Source organism: Ornithodoros turicata, unplaced genomic scaffold, assembly GCF_037126465.1.
Source record: "Ornithodoros turicata isolate Travis unplaced genomic scaffold, ASM3712646v1 Chromosome41, whole genome shotgun sequence".
Classification (NCBI taxonomy): Eukaryota; Metazoa; Arthropoda; class Arachnida; order Ixodida; family Argasidae; genus Ornithodoros; species Ornithodoros turicata.
Window position 1 is genome coordinate 128893 of NW_026999371.1, and position 24531 is coordinate 153423.

General features: G+C 43.0%; 1 long non-coding RNA gene across 1 annotated transcript; it reads right to left on the bottom strand.

The window, feature by feature from the left end:
- Positions 1–8002: 8002 nt before the first annotated feature.
- LOC135374041 (uncharacterized) lies at positions 8003–11218 on the bottom strand. The gene is made up of 4 exons (XR_010416729.1): positions 11184–11218; positions 9011–9049; positions 8142–8168; positions 8003–8070 (listed from the first exon to the last, which is right to left on the bottom strand). It is a non-coding gene; the product is annotated as an uncharacterized LOC135374041 (long non-coding RNA).
- Positions 11219–24531: the final 13313 nt, after the last annotated feature.

Here is a 24531-nt window from a genome sequence, read left to right on the forward strand (position 1 = left end):
TGGTTTATATCGGTTTACAATATCAGCGCAAGCAGACTTGTTTCCGAGGCTGGGAGCAGGTCACAGACCCAGTGCAGACGTGAATGGCAAAGTTCCTTCGCTGTAGATCCAGGTGTGTTCCTGTCTACGCTGTCTGCAGTGTAACTCAGCAGAGCTGCATATATAACCTAGAATGGTAACAGCAAGATGTTAGTTCGGGCGACGATCGCCGCCGACTGCAGAGTCCTGAAGAAGCCAGGTTGGTTTATATCGGTTTACAATATCAGCGCAAGCAGACTTGTTTCCGAGGCTGGGAGCAGGTCACAGACCCGGTGCAGACGTGAATGGCAAAGTTCCTTCGCTGTAGATCCAGGTGTGTTCCTGTCTACGCTGTCTGCAGTGTAACTCAGCAGAGTGGCACATATAACCTAGAATGGTAACAGCAAAATGTTAGTTCGGGCCACGATCGCCGCCGACTGCAGAGTCCCGAAGAAGCCAGGTTGTTTTTTATCGGTGTATGATATCAGCGCAAGCAATCTTGTTTCCGAGGCTGGGAGCAGGTCACAGATCCAGTGCACAAGTGAATGGCAAAGTTCCTTTCGCTCTATAGGTCCAGATGTGTTCCTGTCTACGCCGTCTGCTGTGTAACTCAGCAGAGTGACATATATAACCTAGAATGGTAACAGCAAGATGTGCAGTATCAGTAAATATCCGAATCAGTAAATATCCGAATCACTCCCTTACTGATTCGGACATTTCACTACTTAGTCGTGGCTTCCCGTTCTGTCACAATTACGGAAAGCCAAATGAATACCAGCTGCATTTAGACTTGGACAACTTCGCACGACGTATGCGCCTCAAAGAATATTTTCACGACAAACCTCAAGGAGATGTCCAACCATTTAAACAACCCTCTAACTTTATTTCGGAAGCCAACCGCGATAAAACTCTAGATATGTACATACGAGCAGTCCAAACTGACATTATCAGTGCGCACATCAACCCACCTAGCCGTAGGACAAAGGCAAATTTAACACCGGCTGTACAACGCAGTCTTTCTAACCTCCAGAAACGAAGCGACTTAGTAATTAAGCGTGCGGAGAAAGGCGGTGCAATTGTAGTAATGGACAAGAACGACTATATAGAGGAAGGCCTACGCCTGCTCTCTTGCACAGCATTTTACAAAGCCCTCGATGCTGATCCTACTGCGCAAATTACCGCCGATATTGTTAAGCACTTGTTAAGACCTTAACGCTAAGAAAATCATAGACGGCACCGTATGCGATTACTTGCTTCCTAAGGATACCAGACCAGGCAGGTTCTACATGTGTCCAAAAATACACAAACCCGGAAACCCAGGCCGCCCAATAGTGTCATGCAATGGGACTGCTACCGAGAAACTATCTAGTTTTGTGGACTACATACTGAAGGATATACCGCCGCAACTGCCTTCTTACATTAGGGATACAAACAATTTTCTCGAATTACTAACGGAGTGTGAACCTTCCTCTTCGAGCATATTAGTTACGCTAGACGTGTCCTCCCTCTACACAAATATCCCGCACGACGACGACATCCTCGCAGCAGAGGAGGCATTCCAAAAATACTCAGGTCATGCGTTTGACCCCATTGTTCTTTCTACTTTTCTCAATCTAATTCTTAAAAACAATAACTTTGAATTCGATAGCAAGCCCCACTTACAAGTTAACGGAACGGCCATGGGCACTAAGATGGCGCCGGGTTATCCCAACATTTTTATGGGATCCCTAGAAGAAGCTTTTTGTCCAAACGTGAGGAAAAGCCCACCTTCTATAAGCGCTTCCTTGATGACATTTTCATGATATGGCCGCATTCAGAGGATGACCTAAATGAATTTATTAACGACATCAACCAACCTCACCCTTCCATAAAATTTACTCATTCATATTCCACTGTAACGGTTAACTTACTCGACGTTCAAGTTACATTAACCGACGGGGTCATCTCCACTGGCCTCGTCGTGAGGACATTTGACAGAAACATATCCAGAACCAGCAATCAAAACAAACACTAATGTTCTGCTGGCTTGAACACGGCTATAACACGGCTGTCCTCTGCAACGGTGCAGCCATCCAGGCGGCACCACTGTCGAGGCGAGGGCTCGTTTGAGGGAATGAGGAGTTGGCGCTACTTTTATTATCCAGGGCCTTGTGCCACAGCTTTATCATCACTTGTTCTTTCACTCAATCTGTTGACAGTCCAGCGTTGTTTTGTTGATAAGCTGATAAGTAAATTTTAAAAAAGCGAGTGTTTCGTCTCTCGCCCGCGGGTTACCTTCCATATAATACACAAACGGGCCCAACTACGTGCCGCTCTGTGCTATTATCAGTGGAACTATTTCGAGGAATGTCCCCTGATCATATTTTTTGTTGCGTGTTCGGTGTCGAGACGAAATAGCTCTGTGCAGGCATCAAGATAGTATCCGATTCTCGCTTGCGAGGCATGAAACGAAAAAGCGTCCACAAAAAATAATTCCTTTTCAGGTCATCGAGCATCTCAAGACAGAGTAAGACACTGTACATGTATATAACGTATATATTGTGACGTTTATGGTTTACAGTATCTCACTACGGTCTTACATGAGAGTAGTCACAGATATTCAAAGCGCACTGCTGTCCCCAAATAATGCGTGCGTAAACTTTTTGACGTAATGCGCGTCCGCAAAATCATGGGTAAAATTGGGGTCGCGACGTAAGTTTCCGAAGTCACTGTGGTCGATGTCGAAGAGGTCGTAGCCACCGTTGTAGCTGTACTGTCTTTGTGCGTTGCATATCTGTAAAAAAAAAAAAAAAGTCTGTAACTACATACTTCGATTATACATGGACAATCCAATATATATCTGCACGTGAGCCCTCCTTGATGTTACGTATGTTCGGTGGTTACGTTTGCTACCCTAGGAGAAGTAATCACACGTACGCCATACCTATAGGGTGAACGCCCTTTAATATGACCACCACCGTTACCGCAGATTTTGGTCACAAAACGCATTGTCATACAAAACCCAGTGACCGCTTCCTTCCAGTGATTCTTACGTGCTCGACAGCAGCCGCACTGTGAAGTCGGGTCCAGTATGCCCGTTTATGCTGCAGTGCTTACAGTACATATTTGCGCCCTACACGTGTCACCCTCTGTAGCCTACCCCTGGGACCTCTCTGCGGGTCATGGGATCAGTCGTAATAACGAGACGATAATACCTCCGTTTTACCCTACTTGGACTAAAACCTCGTTCGCAGTCAAATAAGCCAGTGTCATACCACTGATGTAGATTTCCGTGGCTGCTGAGCGGTTCCGAAGAAAAACGGTCATGAAGTGAGGTTGTCTGATTATCGGCAGTTATGCAAACGAGGGTTCAGCATATTGTGAGAATTTTGTCTATCTTTTGAAATCTATGGTTTTGTGGCACAAGGCCGTTTCAGCCGTGGCCTTATCTGATGCCATCCGTTAGTAATGACTACTCAAGGTCCTACTGATATAGAATAACAGCAGTACTATATGTTACTTTAGGCGACACGAAGCGCTTATTGGTAAGGCTCTGGGCAAGCAGTGCAGCAATCCACACTTCACAAGCCGCTACACAATGTCAAGACTGCATTGGATCCTCGTCCGATATTTTCTGTGGGTTTCCGTGGAGGCTCCTAATGTCAGCACAGTTCATGTCGCACCAACTCATCGTCCTTACTGATGTGTCCATGTGTTCTGTTTCCTTACTGTGTGGCGTTACAACACAGGATATCTATGAACCAATCAAGACACTGAGTTGGTCTCGTATGCGCCGTGATGAAACAAGACGAAAACGCCTATAAGCAGACAGCCATGCCAACACTACACCCCACGCCCAGTAACATGTACCCGTGAGCAAAAGGTACATTTACAAAAGGAAATGTACCCACTGATTGGAGATATACGGCGAACTCCATAAGATATGAGGTACGCCGTACCGCTTCGTGCATGATGACACATGTGATAAGATGCGTCTTTGCCAGGTAATGGAAGCTATATGCACTAATAATCAAGATAAGAGAAACACATAATACTCTCGCATCTTATTCGCCTGTGCCATTTCAAGCTTCCAACCTGACGGTGAAAAGGAGATCGTGCCGTTCACCCAAGTCCAATTTGAAAGGTAGTTTCACTCACTTGCGACGCACACAAAATACATAGAAGAAATGAAGCACCCCAAGCAGCACAATGTACTGAAAATCGAGTGCAATAGGGGTGGGTGGCATGTGTCTTACCATTTGAACTACATTGTGCAGTACATTGTGCTGCTTGGGACTGTGCAACAAGCTAGATTTTATTAGGAAAATACATTCGTGGAAGCTGCTGTCCAGTGTAGACACATTCATACAAATGCGCAGACTATGGGGACTGTTTGATAGACGTTTCAATGTCACAGGGTATCGCATAATGAACAGGCAATATGAGTCCCTGTAGTCCGTGTTTTTCTGGTGATCTAAAAACGAATCTCGGCACATTTCAGTCTAAATGAATTGCAGCATGAAGAAAGCCAAGTCTTTGACGCACTTGAGAGGGATGTATCTGAAATGAGGTGCTCAGTCACAAAAGTTGTGTTAACCAAGCTACCCTTTAACGAATCACAGATTCGTGAAAGGGTAGCTTAGAAAGGGTAGAAAGGGTGCGAATTACCAGAAGCAACATCAGCCACGAAGTAGTTCTTGTGTAGCTCGAAGCAGGGTGAACTATTGATGGACGTAGAGTGCGTGCAATCAGTAGCGTGAACGGAGTGAATCGATTCATCACTCGTAAAAAGATTCGTTTAATTTCCGTGTAGCACATGGTAGGATAAGAGACGTCTAACCCAAGGACAAGTTGAGACTTTAGTACTACGTCTAAAAGTAGACGTCTACTAGATCTCTATGGAGTTAGGTGTTCATTGAATGTCTGCATCTAGATGTCTAGTAGACCCCTAATGGAAATTCGTTTAGTAGACATCTCAACTTGAAAGTCTACTAGTCCTCTACAGTTTTAATTGTTATTTAGACATGTACTAAAAAGGACCACAGAATCCCCCGAGACGTTTCAGGTTAAAAATCTCCCTTTCGCGTCGTATAGCAGCTCGTATGAATTGTAGACCACACTCAAAGACCCTCATTGTCGCGAATATTTTTCTCCCGTGTGCAGGGGGGATATCTAGACGCAAAATACTCTGAAATGTTGCCAGGTTGGTGAGAGCTATGAGGACCTGCTGAATGATGGTAGCGATGGGTCCCTTTTTTTCGGGTAGATCATCTGTGCTACCTTTGTTCTCGGAAAACTTCCATAGAACTGGTAATATTTATAAAAAAAAGTCTACATAATAAAGAATAGAAGTCTGCAGCATAACGCCTCCCCACAGAATGACGGGGTTGGTGGAGTTCTCTCCTCTAATATGATGGAATTCACTAAGACAGTTAGTGTCCGCACAAGGCAGTGTGTTTGGAGAAAACACATTGCTTATCCACTACCAAGGCAAGAATAAGGGGAAGGTTTCGCACCTCGACGTGGGCTCGTACACTCTAAGAAAAAAAGGGTAAAATAAAGAGTAATTGCAGCTTCTACTGCCCTAGGCTCCACATGTTAATACCCTAGCCCCGACATTTACTCCCTAGGGCTGCAAATAGTCACGGAACTTTGCAAATGCCCTTTCGAATAGAACACTCGACGTAAATGTGCACTCTTGGTCAATTTGATACCATAGGGCGCTCAGCCAAATTAGCAATCTTCCACCCACAGTTATCCCTTCTTCCTTCGCACATCTTTCCCTCTGTATGTCACAAGATTGTATTTCACTCCATATATTACGGTTGACTGTTTGATTCAAAGTATTTTCACGCATATGCACGAACTATACACCTGGTACTCTTAGAACAGAGCGTGAACTGCAGTTTCCATGCTGTGACATTCATTTACTCCCGTGCATTTACCCCTGAAATGAATTATTTTTGTAGCATTGTATTTAGTCCCCAAGAGGAGTAAAATTATTTATTTTTGAAGTTTAGAAGGCTCGACTCTCGCCTCAACCATCAAATGTTACCCGGCCTTATTTGGGAGAACTTGACACCTACGCAGAGCATCATGCGTAGCATTTTGTTTTTCTTCAAACGGGCATGCTAGCGCCGTGGGCGCGGTTTTTCTTTTTTATCTCTCTCTCTGAAATATTAGTTCAGAGAGCAGACCAGCTGACCACTGAGATCGTTGAGCAAAGGGGATTTACAGCAAAAACGATTCACACATAGAAACATACTTGATCAAGTTTTTTTCTTACCTAGCCCGACGATTGAGGACATCAATAGGATGCATAACGCAGCCGCCGCAATTGTGAATAAAACTGAGCTGGGATGCAGACAGAGACGAATGTAAGAGGACATTCCACTTGTATCTCAGACGGTTCAATATATATATCATATAATATATGGACATCAGAGTCAAAATGAAACTTAGTTTATGGGTTTACATCAGCACCCATCGGTTTCTGTGGGTTTCACATAAGACGATGAGTGTAAGTGAGCAGTAAACGGCGTTTCAGGATTTTTGGCACAGGATGAGAATATTCAATGAGATAATCTTATCCCACGGAACTTACTTTGTCCCTGAAATAGCAAAAAGACTTGGAATCGGTAACGAAACTCAGAATGGAATGGACATACATGATAACACAGCATAAGAGCAGGCATGCCGGTGGATAGATTACATAGTTATCGGGTACTATGCCTGGGCCTGGGTACTATGAAGATAGAATGCTTTACACAGAGTGAGGTACTGTAGTGCCCAAGCTCAGGCCTTCTTCAACTGGAACATGCATCAAGTGTCACAAGAATACTTTCAAGCAAGGTCGAAAAGTTTGTGTCCGAATAAATGCCAAGTAAATGTCGTTTGGCCCAAGATCTCTTTCCTTTATCTTTAATAACAGCGGAAGGCTTGAAAACTAGTGGAAGTCGATTGCAGCCAGGACAGGGCGATCCACACGGTGGAGCTTTTGATTGGCCGAATGTATGCATATTGTGTCCAATATGGCAATTTCATTGGTGATGTGCCCAGTGTTCTGTCCATTACCTCAGGCTCTGGGTTATATGGATAGTTGTTGGAGTCTTGCTCCAGGCTGCCCGAGCTGACGCGATGGCTACCCGACGAGCGGTAGAGTCGTACTTTGTTTAATCCTGCAAATGTGGCTCTTGCTCTATTTCTTCCGTTTTTCTTTTTTGTTGTCATGTTGCGGATCCACTCAGCTTAAAGCCATAGCAAACAGGATGGAGTACGAAACGCTTGTGATGCGAGACATCCAGATTTCTATGTGCATTGCGTCTATCTCTACAATGGGACGTTATTACGTGTCAAACACTCTCCTAGGTGCCGCAGTTTACCCTAGATGCATGTGTTTCATTTTCTTGTAACAACTGGAAAGAGCTATTTGTCGTCGACTCCATTCGTAGTCAGGTATACCATGGTCATCTTAGATAAACAAAACACGGCCAAGTTTCGAACCGGAACAAAAGCCATTCGTTATGCGCCATCCACAAAGCAGCGAGGATACGGCTAACCAGATCGTCATGCATGAGGGGAGACACACACACACAAAAAAAAAAGACGAAACGAAAAAAAAAAAGACACGGAACTTCCTTCTGATAAAAAGAAATGAAAACAGCATTCATGGCATTTCTGCATCTAAATTTGTTTGCCTAAAATTCGTGAGCTCGATGTTTATTCTGATTTTTTCAGGGACTGGAGCCAATAAATATATCCATTGAATTTTTAGATACTTAGGTTTCGGATTGCACCGTAGTCCGTCTGCAACGATGACATATATGCTTCTTTCGGCTTTTTCACGCACCCACAGGCACACAAAATCCGTGAAGAATCATCGGGTCTTTGTGAAGCGAAATATAAAGAAGATTCATTCTTCGTTTTTCATTTCGGTTGAAGTTTCCTGACTCTGTTCTATAGGCATCACCCACAATATGCGTGAAATCGAGGTACAAGTTGTAGGACAATACATTCTACATTAAAGATACGTACTTTCTTGTTCCACGTTCTCTTCTGCTAGGAGCGGAGCACCTAAGTATGAAGAATTTAGTATCCTCATAGAAGCGAAAGCCATCAAAGAAAGCCTCTAAAAATATACTTACCTGCACTGCTCGGCTCGGGTGCAACACCTGCGAAAGATGGTATGTCGTAAGTGTCGTCAATAATAACTATGGTTATGAGAAGAAGTCAATGAGACGGATATATACAAACATGTTTGTAGGAGGCTAAAGCCCCGTTAACAGGCTGGGCCACTTGAAATAGTATTTGCGAAAGCAGAGTGTCGGTACGACTCTCTTGTATGGCTGAGCGTCATTTTTCGCATTATTGAGGACCGTCAACTCTTCACTTCCCACGCAACATTCTAGTACTGGTAAAATACTGAACCCATGTGGGCTGGCAAGGTTACCAATATTTCACCAATATGGGGAGTGTAACCAGTTTTTATATTCGTTGTGCTGTTCACAGTCTTCGAGAACGTGTTGCAGTATACCGTTTATTTTGATCCAAGGACAACCTGCTGGACAGCCTGACTGCTTGTTGCACTTTCTGCTTGCAGAGGCAGTCTCCCAGTGCTAGTGGTACTGGTCAAATCCAATTAATTGCGTAACACAGAGCAGCGTAAAAACGGCATAGTAGCACAATGAACGCCATTATTATTGCTGTACCTCGAACAAATGGTCCAAATGGTGGCTAAAGCTTTGTATAGCATCCGATCTACTTCTAGGCGCCAAAATATAGGCAAACGCGAGATGATGAAGCTGTCGAAAAGTATTTTACCCAAGTATATGACATTATATTACGGACGAAAGATCCCAGTATTTTGCTTGATTCATAATGTGTGCAGACACGTAAGGGTATGCTTTGGAACGCATTCAAAAGAGTGTGCTTCAATTTACAAGTTGTAGAAATAAATTAACACAAAGCAATTCTTGTCACCCGAGGTCTTTGCAGAAATGGCATGACACCTTACCTGGTTCCATCTCTCTCGAAACGACGTCATCTGCATTCCCTGAAATGGGATATACGATATAAATCCTATGTAAACAATATCCGCAATGCCAATACAGTCAAACATGGTTAATGTGACCGTATTACTAGGGAATGTTTTCCTTCCAGTGGACTCCGCACGTAGCTATTATTCGTTAACACGAAGTTTCGTTTATATGACAATGTCCAGTGTTTTCCGCACAACATGAGGCGCGTACTTTACACCCGTTATTATGACGCTTTGTCACCGAACACCTATGGCAGCCAACATACGCTCCTGCTTCTGTGGTGACTAAGGACGACGCTGTCTGACGTCCTTAAAGGAGGCTTAAAGTAGCACTGTGTATATAGTTATTAATTTATTCGCACTAGCTTCTGCTACTCAAGACAGAGGGAGTAAATGAAGAAGACCGAGAGACACGGACACAGAAGGACGACCACACGTGTTAGTGTATCTCGGTCTTCATGGATCTATACCAGCTATCCTGCATCCTGTCCCTTGTTACACAGTAAGTCATGTCGTGCATCCTCTTGCAGGCATACACCCAAAATATGGATTGTCCGAATGGCAACGAAAATTACTCAAGTATGACGCTGCTGGAACGAACGCAAATCACGTAATCAAATGAAACTGTGGCGCGACTGTGTCCGCAGGTACTCCCAGGAAATGCGGTCACGCACAGTGCTCGAATCCTAGAATAGATGCTCTCTGTTTTTTGTTGTTGTTTTTTTTTTTTTCGCATCGTTACTCAAGGCTTCCCCGTCAGCAATCCTGGAATTGCGGCATAACAAATTGTGGCTTTCTTCAAAGGCAAACGTCCGATGGCATGAGTGAAACTCGCGCACTGTCATCCCAGAAGAGAACAACACGTCATCTTGAATCATCTTCGGCGACAGAGACATCACATGCCCACTGTGCCTGTCGGACGGTGCTCAACAGTTGATCGATGGTATTGAAACTTACATCGAGACCGTACGGCTAAGTTATCGCTGCCCTATTCCGAGCTGTGTCGGTAACAGGGACTCGCAGCGAGATCATGTGGTATGTGACGCGCCTAAAGCCAGCGATGAGAATTTGGTATTCTCTGCGCTCCAAACGCGTCGCCCGTAGGCGACGGCCTAGGCCCGTTGTGGCGGGCTATGCTGCCGTTAAGCGGAGCGAGAAATGCCAAGACGGCTGCAAATTACTTCGCTTAGCTTTTGTGGGTACCGCCACTGCTTGCGCCGGTGTTTAGATCATCGGGTAACGCGTTTACTCAGACGTCTTTCGTGTAACTGCTTCACCGCGGAGGTTCCTCACTCTCATCCATGCCCAGATCATCAGCACACAAAGATGTGCCTAAAGCTTACATTTCTCCACTTCCCAACTGCCCTCCGTCACCGGGTGTCTGATATAGCGACTAATTGTGTCCACATCCCTAGGAATAATGTAATATGTAGCCTAGATGCTCGTGTTGTGCATTTGTGCATTAAAAAGCGATAAAAACCGGGCTGTTTGGTGATACATTCTAAAAGCGATTTGTGCATTTGTCTGCATATGAATCAAGGCAGGCCTATCTAAATGGATTAGGAAGGCGCCACCTCACGAATTGTCAAAAATCGTCTGATTCATTGACATAAGAGAGCTTAGGAACTTTGGCTATATGTTAGTCCAGGCACAAGAATATACCGCCAAAATGTCCTTGATTCTTGAATAAGCACGGCGGGTCCCCCTGAAGCAAACTATAAACATTGTGACATTTTCAAGAAAACGAGATTGATATTCTTTTTTTTTGCGATTTGATATGTTGATTCTGTTAGAGCTATCTAGAGGTCGCTATCTATGGAAGAGATCCTGAATTTTATCTCAGCTGTCTTCAGAAAGTGCTCCTTTACGCTTGTACAAGAATGTTGAACTAGAGCGAAGCGTTTGCTCGATGGAGGCAAACTGTTTCTGGTCACATCAGGGCGGCAAGGCTGACCTCCGAGCTTAAGCTCCAAGGTCACCTGTGAGATTGGTGAGCTTCTTAATCACTGGCGATGACTATTCTGAGACTCCAGAAAAGGGGGCGTGATTGCATGCTCACGGGATTTCAAGACTGGCATTCCGGGTAATGTTAAGGCAAACCCTCGTTCAAACACCGTCGATTCAAAAGTATGTTTCAATGATCACTCACTCATGTCTACGAGTTGACAGACGGCGTGACTTAAGAACCACCTTCTTCTTCGTCTGAGTTCTTGTTGTTGTTGTTGCTCCTCAAGCGCTTGTGGCTCGCTGTACTTCAATTCATCGTCTTCGAATTCTGTTCTTGTTGGAGCTCAGTCACTCATATACTGTGTTCAGTTCATATTGTTTTCCTGCAAGGAAGAATAGAGCCGTGGTTTTCTGGTATTACACCCCATTACATCGTGCAATTTTGATATAATCCGTAGTCATATCTTAAATGACATTCATTTTTCCATCAACAGCTCCCTGATAAAAATGATTTTCTAGTTTTTAGAAGAGACGTATGGAGAATCGATCTCTCGTGTCTATTTAATTTTCCTTTTTTTTTCTTTTTCAGTCACTTCCCATTCACTTCACGTCCTGTCTGTCTTGTGCATAGGAAACAACAACAACTTTATTACAGGATGATGGCTGGAATTTGGCTGGTGATTTTCATCGCCGGGGGCGACACTCTTCCTCATTGCTGGTGCTGATGCGGGGAATCATGAAATGCAACAGTTCTTTTTAGAAGGCGCTATTCGTGTTTTTCATGACCTGTAGGTGGCGCATCTAAACTCCAACATGGCGGACGTAACCAGGTTGTCGCTTAGTTTCAATTTTTAGATTTCTGAACTGCAATGTTAATTCTCGATACGTTGAAGGCGAACGAGTATCAAACGCTGCTCATATACTTCTGGCAGACGTAGCCGGGTTGTCCAAAGAGAAGGCTATTGTTGTCGCGTATTATTTGCGAAGTTCCGGCGTGTCTGAGCAAAGACATTTCGTGAAGGTGAGTTTCATGCTTACCGGTTGCGTGGCCGAAATAGCAAGCAGGGAGTGTCCTGCGCTGCAGGAATCGCACACGACATCTGTACTGCAGTCCTCTTACAGCGAACATCTTCTAAGTGCGTAGCGCGTGTACGAATGTAGTTTACAGCTTACACGGCAATGTTACGACATCCGTGTGTCACTGGTGCGCATGTTTTTGGGAAACCTTAACGAAACGTCGCATTCTTTCTGGATTCTTTCCCAAGTGATTTGACGAGCTGAATCAAATGCAGAGTTCCGAAACTGACTTAATATACGTTTTCACGCTACCTCTCGCGCTTTCTTACACATAATGGTTATTCAAGTATGAAACAAACTTGGTTGAAACAAACGGGTCGACCGGGTGTACCTGGTTGGGCTAGTCCCGAGTTTCACCGCTGTGCGGAGTCGGTTTGGCGGAAAACGGGAATACTACAGGTTTTCCCGCTCATTTTAATCCATAAAAATGCAGACAAAACAGTAGAGAACTCCAACTTAACATAACAAGAGAGAACAAAGATGGGGACACAGGAAGCTTCTAGAGTCTCGGAACATACGCAGTGACCCCTCGGTTTTTAAGAAAAACCGTGGCCCTTCCCCGAACAATACTCCCATCTCCTTATAATGACCGGTTGTGCAATCGCTCATTCAGTTTGGCACTGATGATGTCCGACGCATGACGGATGAAACGTCTGAGTAAACCTTATTATTTTGTTATGTTAAGTTGGAGTTCTCTACTTTTTTGTCTAGTTATGTCGTCTCCCGGCTTTTGGAGTACTTTTGCATAAAAATGCAGGTTGTGAGAGGCACATAAACCCTGCTTACATTGCTAACCTGTCTATCACAAGAGATGTGAAAGGATTGCCAAATTAAAATTCAGTAATACAAAAATGATTCTGAAATACATAATTCCAATAGAAGGGAGAGTAAACATTGGAATAACAGGTAAAGGTAAAGCACTGAAGTGTTGGCATTCTTCTGATGTGTATGATATACTGATCGATTTAACCCATGACATATATGTTGTCAAACATTAACTTCTTGCATTCAACATCAAGATGCTATACCTATTCCATCTAAGCGACTCGTCTTTACACGGACACGTGGCACACCATTTTGGCACAAAGATTTGATATCTCTGGTTGTTGGACATATCAAGCAAATACTGTGCCAAAATTGTGTTACCTACATGACATACTGCTTTGCTGAGATATGTTACGGAAGAAATACTCCTGAAGCGATTAAAGGAAGTGCATACGAGTACATATGCTTTGCAAAGTTGTTCCAAAGTTCCAAGTGTTGAATTGGCAAAGCATTAGTCATCTCATAACAAAGTGATGAAATAAACTAGTGAGAAATGCGAAGCCGCAAGCACTGTTGCATGGCCATGTTCACAATGGGCAATGACGCTTTTCACTTTGCGTATCGCGGACTGACTATGCTCAATGAGTGGTTTGCAGTATCTATGATTGATGTAGGCCATGGCAACTACCGATGCACTTTGCAGAGTGTGCAATGATGTCTTTTGTGAACGAGACAAACCTCAATATATTCCCACGTAATTTTGATCCTACAATTAATTGAGTTGAGGGTTTCAGGTATTTAAGTGTGCACCTCTCTTCTGATATTTAGTGTGAATCACACATTAGTTACGCATCCTCTAAGTCTCTTAAAAAAATTGTCTTCTTGAAGTGGACACGGAAACTACCTTTCGCAGACAGTACACTGCTGGCATACAAAACCCTTGTACAAAGTGCCTTAGAAACGGTACAAATGACATCATACTGTTCATCATAAAAACAAATGACATCATACTGTTCAACAGTGCCACCAATTTGGTACAGTTGAGCTACGCTCAAAGCTAGGGGGGACGAGTTCGCATCAAAAAGGCACGGTCTTGAGGGGATTATGGTGGTCTTTGACAGAGCACGCGACTTTCGGTCCTACTTTTCTTTCAAGAGGAGGCAGTGAACAAGTGCCCATTCGTGGAACCCAGCCCTCCCCTTCCGATTTGTTTCGGTATCAGTCTGTCTACCAATGTCATTATGACATTTATATTCTGTTGAGTTTCTTACATGCTGTCCAGGACATATATGTAGGTAGGTATGCCAAGAATTTTTTGTATTACTAACCTTTTTTTGTAGTTTGAATCCCTCGAAAACCCATTGCACAGCACCAGAACACAAAGGCTACATAATGACCCAGTTTCACCAACCTTTTCAGCATCTGAACTAAGATGAACGGTCATTAAGCTATCTGCTTCACCACATCACCGATGGAAAAAAAAAGAAGTGTCTGTTAAGTGTCTGTTCGAGGATTGGCAACCCTTGGTATTGGTTCAGTTAACCAGAGTTGGTGAAACCGGGCCTATGGAAGTCACCGAAACATTCGTCACATCACAAACCAAAGTTTGTAAAAAGAATTGAGTGCTAGCATGAAGTTTCGGCAATTCTGAGTAGCATTTTAACTGCTGCCTATGTAGCTGCTGCATAATTACAAGTAATTCAGAAAAAGTAGTACAAAATTTGAGGGTACTCTACTCTATCTTCCTCTGCATGGTATTGGAAACTGTGATGATTCCAAGTGCTCATCGTCTTGGCCCAGATTCTGTAGCAGATTTATCAGCCATTTGTGTTCCTATTTGTGGTACTGTGGCAAACTAATCACTCAACCCACATACCAGCATCCCTAGGTTACACATACCATGTGGTTGATATACGAAGAGGGGAGTCAAGTCCTGTAGATCGCATAAACAAAATACAGAAACCGACACTGAAGATTTTTGTTTAAGTTTAATTTGTACAAGGTTTCGCATGGAGGTCCACGGTTCCTTAGGTCCTACCTGAGGAAGTGTTGGGTTCTGTATTTTGTCTGTATCATGTAGTTATAAGAGTGGTTTAAACCACCTCACAGAAGTTGCACATGCTGTTCATCAACTTTATTTTGAGATGGACAGAGAGTTTCATTGCCTGGGGCGGTACTCTACCCCATAGCTGCTTGCGGTGTGAGGAAGGAAATAATGTCCCATGGAGTCCAAAATTGCCAAAAGAGCTTCGAGAGCAGGCATTCGTAGGCCCGATTTAGCTATAGGACAAGAAATTTCAGAGAGAGGGGCAGGAATTCAGATTATTGAGATCTCAAAATGGCAGTTTGGAAAGCTCAGTAGTGTGGGCAATGACAAAGAATATAATCTGGATCTTCTACAGCACTGCAGTGACAGCACCTGAGAGAGTCAACTTGCCTCATGTGGTAATGACACTGAGCTGTAAATGCCCCATTGAGTCACAGTGCACCACATTGGCGAGAAGTGTTTTGTGGCATCCAGAAACCAAGCTCCGGGACAACATTGCTCGGTATAGAGGGGACGAAAACGTCAGTTGTCCATTGACAGGAACACTATTTAAACAATCCATTGATATGATGGTGAACGAGATCTGCTTTCTACATGACCAGTAACATTCCTTTGCTATCTTTCACTGTGATTTAATTAAACACATTCCTCATGTGACGGCGTTCCCGGCACAGTTTTACCTTGCTAAACAACTTTTCGCGGCGCTTATCAAACATAACATTAGCGGTTCTTCGTAGGCCGAGGCCGAGGAAAGCAAGAGACGTTTCCATGATGTTTACCGTGATGTACGTGATTACCGTCGTGACAAATGATCGATACAGCAGTTTTGTGGTACGTTTTATATGTTGCCTATCGTGGACATTTTTCGCTACCAGATTGCCTGTCCAAAACAGCTACGACTGCATCAATGTCACTTCACCAATGAATTCCTTCATAAGTTACACGCGCGTGTTAGCACACCAAGTCGTTACACGTCTGAAAAATACCTGACGAAATCGGCAGAAGAAACATATGCTTTATTAGAGCTTGCAGTGATTATCCTTTTTATGCAGCACATCACGCAACACCATACAGCTCCGTCGTTACTCCATTTTCTCTAGTAGCCTCGTCCCCAATGGTAGCCGAACGGCCGAACCTCTGAAGCGTTGTTTTCCTAGTATTCATACGCGTAGTTATTTACGCCTCTAACTTAATTAAATTAATGAATAATTGAGAGATACATGCTGAATACCACACAGAATTGCATAAAGACTCGTTATTCTGGAGTGTGACCTTCTTAAACACTGATTTTCTCACGTAAAACCATGCTTAACACTCGACTGCATAGACCCATTGTGATTTATTTTGACAGTTTGAATTTGAAATGATTGGAATTTGAAGGGTGGATTTCTTAGCGTGGATTTCAAAAGTTTTATTATTAAGAGTGGGTAACAGGGTACACCCACTCATGGCGCGTCTCCTCACAGCCCGGACGCGCTGTGAAAGCGAAATGTGTATGGCATAAAATAATTATCAGTAACAGCAGGTGAAAGTTAGCAGCAGCCAGACTACAAGCTAAGTCATAACAACACTTCAATTGAACCCAGTATTTCATTTTGTAGAAGTGAAACTGGAACACGCGAATATTGCGTCCACTTTTATATTGGAGCTTCAACCCCTAGCCACGTGTTTTCAGTCGTGTATTTTGCCAAATAGTGTGTAGGAATTCAACTGTTTTCACTTTTATTGTGGCAGGAGCCTGCCGACACTTCGATGCGTCACCTCGACGCCTTTAGTTGGCGTCTGCGTTCGTTCGGCGTCTTCGAAAAGCAATGTGAGCCGCATTGCATTATAAATGTGCCTACACTAACACTGTTGTTGATTATTGTATTGCATTTCGTTTCGATCCTCTTTCGTTATCATATCCCTGGTTAGAAAGCGGCAGGCAGACAAAACTGTGCAGTTATGTATCCCGAGTACATTCAAGCTGCTGTTTGAATTAGTCAATTCAAAACTCACTCCTTGTGCAAGATAAGTGTGACCATCATGTAAGTTTATATCTAGGACAAGATGTATTGCATGCTGGAGACACAAAAGGGACGACAGTAATAGATTGTTTGGTATACTTAGCTGTATGAATATATTATGGAATTCTGATACGGTGTTTGAATCGCACGTGAGGATGGTTTTTAGCTACAATTTTCATTTCGTACTTTTTCTGCAGGCGAAATGAGTGGACAGTCGCATGCAGAGTTTTCGGTAGTACACTTCGTGTGTGAAAATTCAATTGAAATTGTTCCGAGAGCATGGGTTTCGAAAGATAAAACGACAGTGCAGTCGGCCATCATACACCTCCATGAGACTGAAGAGGGCCATAGAAAAGCAAGAAAATCCGCAAAGCACATGGGTAACCTACAGTTGCCGAGTCATCTTCTCTGGAGGTTAGCCTTTTACTTGTTTGTATTACTGTACATGCAGTTCGCTTTATCTTGGTCTGACATCAGTAGCCATTATATGCAGATTACCGAAGTGCCCTTAGGGAAGCTGAGGAAGCAGAATACGTAACAGATCTTAATGCTGATGCAGAGTCTGAGGGTATGACACTTAATGCTATGCTTAGGCATAATCATAAATATGCTCTCAATCTGCAGCTTCAGTCTCACAAAGTCCATTAGCGTCGTCGCAAGCACTGGCGTATCGAGCACGGAGTCCTGCTGCCTCACTGCTTAGCAACAGTACACGCTCTGGTATGTGTAAGCATACGAATACATTAGTTACTGTACTACTCTGGAGAGCACTGCACAATTGTAAGCATAAACATGCATGTATATGCCTCTAAATGTGCTCTCAATATACAACTTCACCCTCACAAGCTCCGGCTGCACCATCACAAACACATGGACCACAGAGCGCTACTATTTCACCGCTTTGCAGCAGTACGCACTCTGGTGAGTCTCAATATCGGAATGCATTGGTCACTGCACTTTTTGAAGAACACTGCATAATTCCCAGTATGAACTTGAATTTGGACATGCACCTAAATGTACTCTCAATATATACAGCTTCACTTTCACAAACTCCCACTGCACCATCAAAAGACTATGGAGCAATGACCACTACTAGTTCACTACTTGGTGACAGTACATACTCTGGTAAGACGAAACATCAGAATGCATTGGGCACTGTACTTGGGCACGACAAGCACGAACAGCAATCCTTAACGTGACGTGATTTCACAAGCAGGAGTTGGCATTGCACTAGTTCTAGTTTTAGTCCTAGCTTGTTGAGATAGTTATATGGGAGCCAGTCCTTGTGACTGGTCTTCCGCCTCGATGCCAATACACAACTGTACTTTTCTGAAGCACTGCACAATTCTCAGTATCAACTTGCATTAATTCCTGACATTCCTGGATCGTCCCTCAACCAACATGCCTCAGATGGTGAGTGACTGCTTGCTTGTGCTGTCTTATGTGGACACTACAGATATTGTGCCCTGTGCGGCTCAACGAGTTTTATCTCACACTTTTTTTGCAACACTTCAGAGACAGATGACAGTGATGCGCAAAAGGAAACCAGTCACATCCGCACATTGTTGCAGAAGCATGTCCTATCAACGGATGATTTGTCACTCCCGGACAGTTTTTTCTATCCTGCCTGTAACAGACGACACTGGCTTGCAGGCAGTAGAGCGAGCTCTCAGAGATGACACAAACTTCAAGGCATTTGTACGCTACATGCATTTGATGAGGGCTAATAGCTAAATTGACATTTTGCTGTACAGGTTACGCAGCTTTGGACACCAGGTGGCTCCAACAGTGCGGAGTGTACTAGAGACATACTCAGGAGGCTCATGACCATTGAGTTTGCGTCAGGAATGTGTTATTCTGGACACAACGCCAACAAGCAAGTGTTTAAAGAGCTTCATATGTCCCGTCTTCTGAATAGTGAGTTTGGAAAAGGTTTTGTTCACAGTCTTCAGTATTACCAAGATCCATTACTAGGTTTTTGCCACCTCCTGATGTGCATGCCACGTAATCCAAGTTTAATTACGTAAATTTTTCAGGACTGAACTCGAAAATTTACCAAGTAAATGTCACTTTTTTACCCCACCAACATGAAGAGCGTGCCGAATTCACTCAAATTAATGGTAATTGACAGTGATATTCACGACCTATCCCATCGAAAAATATTGCAGAACATCATACTTTTCCGAGCACCGAACCATAACGCACGATGGGTAGAAATCCAGCGAACCGGTAGAGATGTAAGAAGGGAGTTGCCTCAGGACAGAAGCCGCCGATATTTCGCACGATGACTTTTTGAGCGCAATCGCTCGCACTCCGACGAAAGGAGGTTCCAAAGCCAGCCCACAGGGTGATAGTAGAAAAAGTATTTAAAATTGCGAGAGGGATAGCCTTATTCGAGCGAAAGTGAGATGCGATAAGCCATGCCTGTGTTATCTCTTTCTGCGGTGCCGGAGTGGGCTGGGTTTCCAACCTCCTTTCGTCGGAAAGATAATGAATGCGCCGAAAGATTGATCGCGCGCAATTCCCTGGTAGCTAGAGCATGATTTTCAGCTTTTGTTTTCCGATACGATAGCTCCTCAATATTCCTGTCAATTATCATTAATTTGAGTAAATTCGCCACGCTCTTCACATTGGGGGAGTAAAAGAGTGACCTTTACTTGGCAACTTTCCGAGTTGAGTTCGCAAAAATGTACGTAATTAAACTCAGGTTACATGGCATGGACATGAGGAGGGGGAAAAACCTAGTGAGAACAAATGCCGTTTACTGCATGATTCTATGTGGCACACTTTTTTTTAAGTTAAAATTCCATGACACGTGTTCTGGGACACCCTGTATATGGACTTTTATGGCTTCTTTTTTCAATCGGGTTTGTGCGCCCTCCGGTAGACATCACAGTGTTTGATGGGCACAGTTCAAAATAAATTATTATTACTATTATTATTATTACTATTATCATCATCGTGAAGTGAACTGTTTGAACCTCCCGTGAATGTCGTTAGACTGCCACACGCCCAGTGTCACAAGCCTTTCGGCTTAGACTGGCCTGCTGTATTTTGAAATTGTGTATAGTATGGGAAAAATAAAAGTTATTATTAATATTATTGCTATTATTATTATCATTGTTATTACTAACATCATCATCATCCTATAGCACCAACAACTTGCTTTCCGGGCTTGCGATAGCGGGATGGTTTTTCCGACCTTTCACACTACACATACTACAGGCACTGCGCTTTGTTCTTCTTTCAAAGCAGAAACTTTTAGAAGCTCAATTCCGATGGCGTTGTGGACGTAGAATCAATTCCAGCGGTCGAACAGCTTCGGCAGCAGTGATTAAATAACATCAACAAACTCCACGAGGTTAGCGTCGCACCCTCGTCGGGCAATATTAAAATCGACCGAGACCATTTTATATACTTGTACTTGGACGACAAAGACGACAAACAACTTGTTAATGCCTACGAATGATCAATGGAGTCAACTTCCTTGAAGTGATGGTTACTGGTACATCGTGGAACCACAGTGTACATGTCGCGAGTAGGACGCTGGACCCAAATCATTGTTGTTTATTCTCGACAAATAATACAATTCGAGTCTGAGATACTCTTCGACAAACTTTGTTGCGGCAAAAACTTTCTTTGCAAAATGAGTTGTGAATGACGCATAATTCAGCTACATTTCAGAGAACGTTGAAGCCTGTTTTTCTATTCGCATGTAAAGTAAGTCAGTTATCATCGCCTTGTATATAACTCTGCGTCGACTGCATTTTTACCTTTTAGTTGTCCTTCTTTTATGATAATGCGCAAAACATCGTGGATGCTTCCACATTGATGTCTGATTCTCTTTCCTCCTGTTCTTTGATGCCGATATAGTTATCAGTGCTTTATGTTAATGTGTAAAGCAGCGTTACTGCCGTGCTACTCTTTTGTTCTTCATTAGACCGATACTCTTAAGGATGTAGAAGGCCTCTTGTAGAAGGTGTTAGAGCTAACGCTTCTGATTGGCCCCTGTGCTGTGCAACGTGCATGTTATAAAAAAGACGGATTATTTGAATGGCTAATAAGCATTAGTTATGATTAGTTAGTTATGATTAGTGAAAGTCAAGGAGCAGAGGGGGGGGGGCAATGGGAATGGTCTCGCCGCAGACATAGGGGTCTTCACGACTATAGCCAAGGCTGATAGGCAGAAGACAAATGTGATACACTGATTGAACGAATCGTGGAGGCGGATCGTTCAGAACTTTTTTTTTATTATGTAGCCTATATTACAGTTTTTAGACCGACGACATGAACTACTAGATACCCATTAGATAATGAAAGTGGGTGGATGGCGTCACTATGTCATCTGTTGTGTTCAAGACGTGATTTCGATGTATTTTGACTTCCGAGAAATAATCCAAACGATATGACGGGTGCATTATTCTTTATTCAGGAAGAATTTTTTATATAAAAAGTTACTACATCAACGTAAATTTTGTTTTTGCACTTGAGTTCTCGGCCAGGCTCGCAGAAAGTATGCTTACTGCAAGATGATTAACTACCTAAAATGTGTTAATTAATTCCCGAAATAGGAAATTTCGGGCAAAGGCTAGATGGCAGAACGTTAGACGGTCCTTCTTTGAAAGCCATTCTAGCCTTTAAAAAGCGCGTGCGGTGAAATATCCATCGCTAAATTTCGGTATGCAAATGAGAAGAAACTGAAAATGCACGTCTGAGAAGCGCATCAACCTCGCCAAAAGAGACTTTATCTGGACAGGAAAGCGGGTTTTTTTTGTCAACAGATCGCCACCTACTGCAATAATCACCATCTCTCCAAGTCGCGTGGCCCTCTGACGTCACATGAGCCCTGTATTCCCCGCGTTCCCGGCATGGTTCGCGATCACCGCAGTGTCGATTTCGGCTTATTGGCACATCAAAATTCGATTATTAATGCTTTAACGCACGTGCGTGCTTCGGGATTTTTGGAACAAGAAATGGCTGTCAACAAGGATAGTCTCTGAAGTCTACCATCTTGTTTTCCCTGAAATTCTCTAATTAAAACGTGAATTATGGAGTTTTATTAGTCATCCTGTAGTTTCATACTTTCTTCTGGAGTACCTCAGCCTGGCCATACAACACACCTGTAAAACCAAGCTTCGCATTTGTCTAATACCATTTCTTATTTAAAAAAATATGTCCCGCTTAAAAGAAACGCCCCGTGTATATGAAACGATCAAATCTCAAAATTATGCACAAAGAATTCCTCGTAAAAGAGCATCGACTATCGATGACAAAAAGGTTTCGAATAAATAGGCAGAGAAATGTTTTTTCTATGCAGGCAGGGCGTGTAGGTACACTCTATATCTAGTATCCTCTAGTAACGGGCACAAATGTAATTTCTTACCCTCTATTTCAGAACTTACCCTGTAACCTATGGGGGCAATAACCTCTGTACACGTTACACAGATCACATATAAAGAGAACTTACTCTTTCCTACCCGTCATGCAGACGTAAAAGTTAGTTTGGCCAGGCATGGCTGCTTCTGAGACGCCTATCTCTTCACAGACAGCTACACAATAAATGATGCATGATGTAAAAACCCCGAGACTAGGGAACACGAAGGGACAGACGCGACACGAAGTCTCAAACACAGCTGAAAATTTTACTTCACATACATGAAATATACACAAACAGAAGGGAAGGGAACAACCAGTTGAATACAAAATAGGAGTTCATTTCGGGGGAAAGAGCAGTCTGTTCAAGGCCGGACCGAAATGACCTCCTATTTTGTCCTCAACTGGTTGTTCCCTTCCCTTCTGTTTGTATATATTTCTTGTATTTGAAGTAAAATTTTCAGCTGTGTTTGAGACTTCGTTGGTTGGTTGGTGGTTGGTAAAATAACAAGGGGAATTTGAATTCGCGCAAGCGTTTTGAATGTTTGAATGTTTTTACATTATGCATCATCTTTACCAGCTCGCTTGCTTCCTAGCCATTTTTTCATTGACACAATAAATGTTGCTGAAAATTAGCAGTCATCAGTGCAGAACGCAAACTTTTTGCAATATGTAGATACAGCATATGCAATTCGTCTAGAGGTATCCAGCGCAGAAAAATCACTGATCTGATCTCAACTTCTGACCACTACGTGCACGCACATGTTCACGCGCGCAACAACAGAAATGAAGTAATTGCAACTGAAAAATATTTATTATTTGATTGAAATACCTGGTACTACAGCAGCGGTAGGCGTACGAAGACGTCACCATAAAAACACCTCAGCTGTGGTGAACATCGTTTGATTTCCATTAGGCACTCTTTACAGTCCTGATGATGCTGCAGCTCAGAAACGTTCCCATACGTATAAACAAAAAATAACAAAAAGTACGCCGAAAACGTGCCTATACCTTACCGGTGTGACATTAACACTCTTCACAGGTTTATTCATTCTTTCTTTCTTTACTTTTTGTTTTTGCCTTCGTATCTTGAGTTTGAGTTTATTTAATGAATGACGAGGAAAAAGCTGTTGCTAGCAACAGCTTGACTAGCCTCGCCTTTCAATATATTCTGGCAGCAAAAACAACAGCTTGCATGTGATCAAACAAATATCAGTTATTTGAGTTAACGCAACAAGAGTACAAATAAATAGATGAACATTGAACTTTACATCACACCTATACAAATACATATGTACAGACAATCAACCATGATATATGCACTCAGCCCTACGTACCTCCGATGGTTATTTACCAAACTGACGTTTGTTTTATTTTTGTTTATTTAACACGAACATCTGAAACATAGCGCATTTGTATGTACGACGTAAACGTTCCCCAGTAAAACTCTATTTATTTAGTACGCTAGGCAATTGATAATGTAACGCCTGTAAACCGTAGTTCGCTCCTGGGTGCGGAACAGACCAGTCAGGGATGGGCAGTATTTAAATACATTGTATTTAAAATATAAATACATGTATTTAAAATACGTATTTACATACAGGCAAGAAAAATGTATTTATATTTATATTTAAATACCGTTTTAGGCGTATTTATATTTAAAATACACTTAAATACACATATCTCATCCTCCCGTGTTTGTGGGCTTCTCTGGAGATCCACATTGTTAGCCTCCAGCGATGAAGGGTATCTTGGTGAGAGGCTACAGGTCACTCATCCCCTGTGTTCAGGGATTTCCGTCCTTCCAGAAAACAGCACAATGTGCGAATGCTTCAGTCTTGGAAGCGGGGAGAGAAACGAGAACACCAATTTCGGAAAAATGGAATTCGTGACCCCCTTGCGACACTTGACAAAGCATGGTAGCCTGGTGTCTTTAGATGGTTTTGAGTCGTCGTCGGTTTTTGTCCCGTGTCCGTCCTGTCTAGTCCCTCCCCTCGCTGCTCCTGAGACTCAAGGAGACGTTTCCGTTCAATGGGCTGTCCACGCAAGATGCTGAAATCATCACACTGCATCACGGAAAAATAAAGATATATGTGGGCATTGTGTGCAGCGGACATGCATCCACGGGTAGCGCTATTTATACACTAATTTAAAAGAATAATTGTGCCTGAACGGCTCAAAGTATTTACGGAAGTAGTTACAGTATTTAAATACTGTCTTAATGTATTTATATTTTGTATTTAATTACTTTCATCATAAAGTATTTATAGGCAGTATTTAAA